Here is a 6,798-nt window from a genome sequence, read left to right on the forward strand (position 1 = left end):
AGCTGATGCTCCACCACTACCAATACCCTCATTACCAGCTGACAATGAACGCCCCCGGCCACGACCTCTTCCACCAGACTTCCTCATTGTTTTAAAAACGCAAACAAACTAACGGTATTTGTTGCTGTCACACAAATTACACGGTGAGCTATAACTTCAGTATGATTTAGCTACCCCTTTACAGGTGAGTGAGACCACAACGAAAATCAGGCACAATGTTACACACTCTGTTGTTGGTGGCAACAAATGAGAGAGATGCCACACACGCAGGACTGTCACTGAAGCACAAATGTAAATATTAATCTCCCACTGATTTGATTTTTTTTTTTTTTCAGGGAGACTTTAGGAAAAAAAAATAGTAGAATAAAATGATTTTTTCAGGAAGAATTTAGAAACCAAATAAAATAAAATGATTTTTTCAGGGAGAATTTAGAAAACAAATAAAACAAAAAAAGGCTTTCTATGGCCCACTGAGTGAGAGATGACGCACACAGGAGTCAGGAGTGGCACACAAGCCCAGAGGCCAATATTTTTCTCCCACTGATTGATGTAGTGATTTTTTCAGATAGATTTTGGAACCCAAATCAAGCTAAAAAAATAATAGGCTTTCTATGGCCCACAATTGGAGAGAGAGAGAGAGATGGCACACCCAGGAGTCAAGACTGGCACACAAGCAGAAAGGGCAATATTAATCTCCCACTGTTTTTTTTTTTTTTTTTTTTTTCAGGGAGACTTTAGGAAAAAAAAATAATAGAATAAAATGATTTTTTCAGGAAGAATTTAGAAACCAAATAAAATAAAATGATTTTTTCAGGGAGAATTTAGAAAACAAATAAAACAAAAAAAGGCTTTCTATGGCCCACTGAGTGAGAGATGACGCACACAGGAGTCAGGAGTGGCACACAAGCCCAGAGGCCAATATTTTTCTCCCACTGATTGATGTAGTGATTTTTTCAGGTAGATTTTGGAACCCAAATCAAGCTAAAAAAATAATAGGCTTTCTATGGCCCACAATTGGAGAGAGAGAGAGAGATGGCACACCCAGGAGTCAAGACTGGCACACAAGCAGAAAGGGCAATATTAATCTCCCACTGTTTTTTTTTTTTTTTTTTTTTTTCAGGGAGACTTTAGGAAAAAAAAATAATAGAATAAAATGATTTTTTCAGGAAGAATTTAGAAACCAAATAAAATAAAATGATTTTTTCAGGGAGAATTTAGAAAACAAATAAAACAAAAAAAGGCTTTCTATGGCCCACTGAGTGAGAGATGACGCACACAGGAGTCAGGAGTGGCACACAAGCCCAGAGGCCAATATTTATCTCCCACTGATTGATGTAGTGATTTTTTCAGGTAGATTTTGGAACCCAAATCAAGCTAAAAAAATAATAGGCTTTCTATGGCCCACAATTGGAGAGAGAGAGAGAGAGAGATGGCACACCCAGGAGTCAAGACTGGCACACAAGCAGAAAGGCCAATATTAATCTCCCACTGATTGATTTATTGATTTTTTCAGGTAGAATTTAGAACCCAAATAAAGCAAAAAAAAAGAAAAAGGGCTTTCTATGGCCCACTGAGTGAGTGATGATGCACACAGGAGTCAGGAGTGGCACACAAGCCCTGAGGCCAATATTTTTCTCCCACTGATTGATGTAGTGATTTTTTCAGGTAGATTTTAGAACCAAAATCAAGCAAAAAAATAAATAGGCTTTCTATGGCCCACTGACTGAGAGATGGCACACACAGGAGTCAAGAGTGGCACACAAGCCCTGAGGCCAATATTTTTCTCCCACTGATTGATGTAGTGATTTTTTCAGGTAGATTTTATAACCCAAATCAAGCAAAAAAATAAATAGGCTTTCTATGGCCCACTGAGTGAGAGATGGCACAGACAGGAGTCAAGAGTGGCACACAAGCCCTGAGGCCAATATTTTTCTCCCACTGATTGATGTAGTGATTTTTTCAGGTAGATTTTATAACCCAAATCAAGCAAAAAAATAAATAGGCTTTCTATGGCCCACTGAGTGAGAGATGGCACAGACAGGAGTCAAGAGTGGCACACAAGCCCTGAGGCCAATATTTTTCTCCCACTGATTGATGTAGTGATTTTTTCAGGTAGATTTTAGAACCCAAATCAAGCAAAAAAATAAATAGGCTTTCTATGGCCCACTATTTGTGAGAGAGATGGCACGCTCAGGACTGGCACACAAGCCCAGAGGCCAATATTAATCTCCCACTTTTTTTTTTTTTGTTCCAGGGAAAATTTATAAACCCAATAAAAAAAATAATAAATAGGCTTTCTATGGCCCACTATCTGAGAGAGAGAGATGGCACGCTTAGGACTGGCACACAAGCCCAAAGGCCAATATTAATCTCCCACTGATTGATTTATTGATTTTTTCAGGTAGAATTTAGAACCCAAATAAAGCAAAAAAAAAAAAAATGGGCTTTCTATGGCCCACTGAGTGAGTGATGATGCACACAGGAGTCAGGAGTGGCACACAAGCCCTGAGGCCAATATTTTTCTCCCACTGATTGATGTAGTGATTTTTTCAGGTAGATTTTAGAACCAAAATCAAGCAAAAAAATAAATAGGCTTTCTGTGGCCCACTGACTGAGAGATGGCACACACAGGAGTCAAGAGTGGCACACAAGCCCTGAGGCCAATATTTTTCTCCCACTGATTGATGTAGTGATTTTTTCAGGTAGATTTTAAAACCCAAATCAAGCAAAAAAATAAATAGGCTTTCTATGGCCCACTGAGTGAGAGATGGCACAGACAGGAGTCAAGAGTGGCACACAAGCCCTGAGGCCAATATTTTTCTCCCACTGATTGATGTAGTGATTTTTTCAGGTAGATTTTATAACCCAAATCAAGCAAAAAAATAAATAGGCTTTCTATGGCCCACTGAGTGAGAGATGGCACAGACAGGAGTCAAGAGTGGCACACAAGCCCTGAGGCCAATATTTTTCTCCCACTGATTGATGTAGTGATTTTTTCAGGTAGATTTTAGAACCAAAATCAAGCAAAAAAATAAATAGGCTTTCTATGGCCCACTGACTGAGAGATGGCACACACAGGAGTCAAGAGTGGCACACAAGCCCTGAGGCCAATATTTTTCTCCCACTGATTGATGTAGTGATTTTTTCAGGTAGATTTTAGAACCCAAATCAAGCAAAAAAATAAATAGGCTTTCTATGGCCCACTGAGTGAGAGATGGCACAGACAGGAGTCAAGAGTGGCACACAAGACCTGAGGCCAATATTTTTCTCCCACTGATTGATGTAGTGATTTTTTCAGGTAGATTTTATAACCCAAATCAAGCAAAAAAATAAATAGGCTTTCTATGGCCCACTGAGTGAGAGATGGCACAGACAGGAGTCAAGAGTGGCACACAAGCCCTGAGGCCAATATTTTTCTCCCACTGATTGATGTAGTGACTTTTTCAGGTAGATTTTATAACCCAAATCAAGCAAAAAAATAAATAGGCTTTCTATGGCCCACTGAGTGAGAGATGGCACACACAGGGATGGCACTCTAGCAGAAATGCCAATCTTAATCTCCCACAAAAAAAAACAAAATAAAAAACGGAGTGTCCTACAATTACTATCTCCCTGCAGTAATCTCAGCCAGGTATGGCAGGCAGCAATAAGGAGTGGACTGATGCACAAATTAAATAAAAAGTGTGGACAAACAAAAAAGATAGCTGTGCAGAAAGGAAGGAACAAGAGGATTTGTGCTTTGAAAAAAGCAGTTGGTTTGCACAGCGGCGTACACACAGCAATGCAGCTATCAGGGAGCCTTGTAGGGCAGCCCAATGAGCTACAGCGCTGAGAAAAAAAAAAAAATGTAGCTTCCACTGTCCCTGCACACCGAAGGTGGTGTTGGGCAGTGGAAATCGCTACAGCACAAGCGGTTTGGTGGTTAATGGACCCTGCCTAACGCTATCCCTGCTTCTGACGAAGCGGCAGCAACCTCTCCCTAAGCTCAGATCAGCAGCAGTAAGATGGCGGTCGGCGGGAACGCCCCTTTATAGCCCCTGTGACGCCGCAGACAGCAAGCCAATCACTGCAATGCCCTTCTCTAAGATGGTGGGGACCAGGACCTATGTCATCACGCTGCCCACACTCTGCGTTTACCTTCATTGGCTGAGAAATGGCGCTTTTCGCGTCATTGAAACGCGACTTTGGCGCGAAAGTCGCGTACCGCATGGCCGACCCCGCACAGGGGTCGGATCGGGTTTCATGAAACCCGACTTTGCCAAAAGTCGGCGACTTTTGAAAATGAACGACCCGTTTCGCTCAACCCTAGTCAGGTCTATCAGCCTGAAATTTTTGCAGCACCCGCCGCAAATCAGGGGAGATGGCAGACAAAATTACCCCCTCTTTGAGAATACCCGCCGGCTCAGGAACACCCGGAGAGTCGGGCACAAAACTCCTTGACAGGGCATCAGCCTTCACATTCTTAGAGCCTGGAAGGTACGAAACCACAAAATCAAAGCGGGAGAAAAATAGCGACCAACGAGCCTGTCTAGGATTCAACCGTTTGGCAGACTCGAGATAAGTCAAATTCTTGTGATCCATGCTTGGCTCCTTCAAGCCAATGACGCCACTCCTCGAATGCCCACTTCATGGCCAACAATTCTCGATTGCCAACATCATAATTGCGCTCAGCAGGCGAAAACTTTCTAGAAAAGAAGGCACATGGTTTCATCACCGAGCCATCAGAACTTCTTTGCGACAAAACAGCCCCTGCTCCAATCTCAGAAGCATCAACCTCGACCTGAAACGGAAGCGAAACATCTGGCTGGCACAACAAAGGGGCAGAAGAAAAACGACGCTTTAACTCCTGAAAAGCTTCCACAGCCGCAGAAGACCAATTGACCACATCAGCACCCTTCTTGGTCAAATCAGTCAACGGTTTAGCAACACTAGAAAAATTACTGATGAAGCGACGATAAAAATTAGCAAAGCCCAGGAACTTTTGCAGACTCTTCACAGATGTCGGCTGAGTCCAATCATAAATGGCCTGGACTTTAACAGGGTCCATCTCAATAGTAGAAGGGGAAAAAATGAAACCCAAAAATGAAACCTTCTGAACTCCAAAGGGACACTTTGACCCCTTCACAACAAAGAATTTGCACGAAAGACCTGGAACACCATTCTGACCTGCTTCACGTGAGACTCCCAATCATCCGAAAAGACCAAAATATCATCCAAATATACAATCAGGAATTTATCCAGGTACTCTCGGAGGATGTCATGCATAAAGGACTGAAATACTGATGGAGCATTGGAAAGCGCGAATGGCATAACCAGGTACTCAAAATGGCCCTCGGGCGTATTAAATGCTGTTTTCCATTCATCGCCCTGTTTAATACGCACAAGATTATACGCACCACGAAGATCTATCTTGGTGAACCAACAAGCCCCCTTAGGCCGGCGTCACACATGCGAGTTTTACGGACGTAAGAGCGCAGAATCTACGTCCGTAAAACTCGCAAAAAATACGGCACAATTATTCTCTATGCCCCTGCTCCTATTTGCCGTATTTTACTGATCAGTATTATACGGCTTTCTACGGCCGTACAAAATCGCAGCATGCTGCGTTTGTCACCGTACTGCGCAAGAAATACGCCAATGAAAGTCTATGGAAGCGTGAAAAATACGGATTACACACGGACAAGCAGTGTGACTTGCGAGAAATACGCAGCGCTGTTAGAGAGAAAAGCCGGTAATTCAGTGCGGTGTACAGTAAAATCACACTGACAGCTTACAGTAGAATAGGTAGAATAAATGTGTACACATAGAATAGGTATATATATATATATATATATGTCAGTGAGACACATATATGTATATATATTAATATTTATTCCAGCGCTAGACAGCTTGAAAGCCGGTAATTCAATTACCGGCTTTTTCCTTCTCCTTCCTAAAACCCGACATGATTTGAGACATGGTTTACATACAGTAAACCATGTCTTCTCTCCATTTTTTTTGCAGATTCCACACTACTAATGTCAGTAGTGTGTATCTGCAAAATTTGGCCGTTCTAGCTCTTAAAATAAAGGGTTAAATGGCGGAAAAAATTGGCGTGGGCTCCCGCGCAATTTTCTCCGCCAGAGTAGTAAAGCCAGTGACTGAGGGCAGATATTAATAGCCTGGAGAGGGTCCACGGTTATTGGCCCCCCCCTGGCTAAAAATATCTGCCCCCAGCCACCCCAGAAAAGGCACATCTGGAAGATGCGCCTATTCTGGCACTTGGCCACTCTCTTCCCATTCCCGTGTAGCGGTGGGATATGGGGTAATGAAGGGTTAATGCCACCTTGCTATTGTAAGGGGACATTAAGCCTAATTAATAATGGAGAGGCGTCAATTATGACACCTATCCATTATTAATCCAATTGTAGTGAAGGGTTAAATAAAACACAAACACATTATTTAAAATTATTTTAATGAAATAAAAACAATGGGTGTTGCAGTATTTTATTCAACGCCCAATCCAGTCACTGAAGACCCTCGTTCTGTGAGTAAAAAAACATAATAAACCAACAATATACTTACCCTCCGCAGATCTGTAACGTCCAACGATGTAAATCCTTCTGAAGGGGTTAAAACATTTTGCAGCAAGGAGCTGTGCTAATGCAGGCTGCTCCTCGCTGCAAAACCCCAGGGAATGAGGCTAAAAATAGATCAATGATCTATATTTAGCTTTATTTGCGGTGAGGCGCCCTCTGCTGGCTGTTCATAGATCATGGGAAATTACCTAGAAAGCCAGGGAGCCAGGGAGCTTTCTAG

This window comes from Ranitomeya imitator, chromosome 2 (genome assembly GCF_032444005.1).
Source record: "Ranitomeya imitator isolate aRanImi1 chromosome 2, aRanImi1.pri, whole genome shotgun sequence".
NCBI classification, from domain to species: domain Eukaryota; kingdom Metazoa; phylum Chordata; class Amphibia; order Anura; family Dendrobatidae; genus Ranitomeya; species Ranitomeya imitator.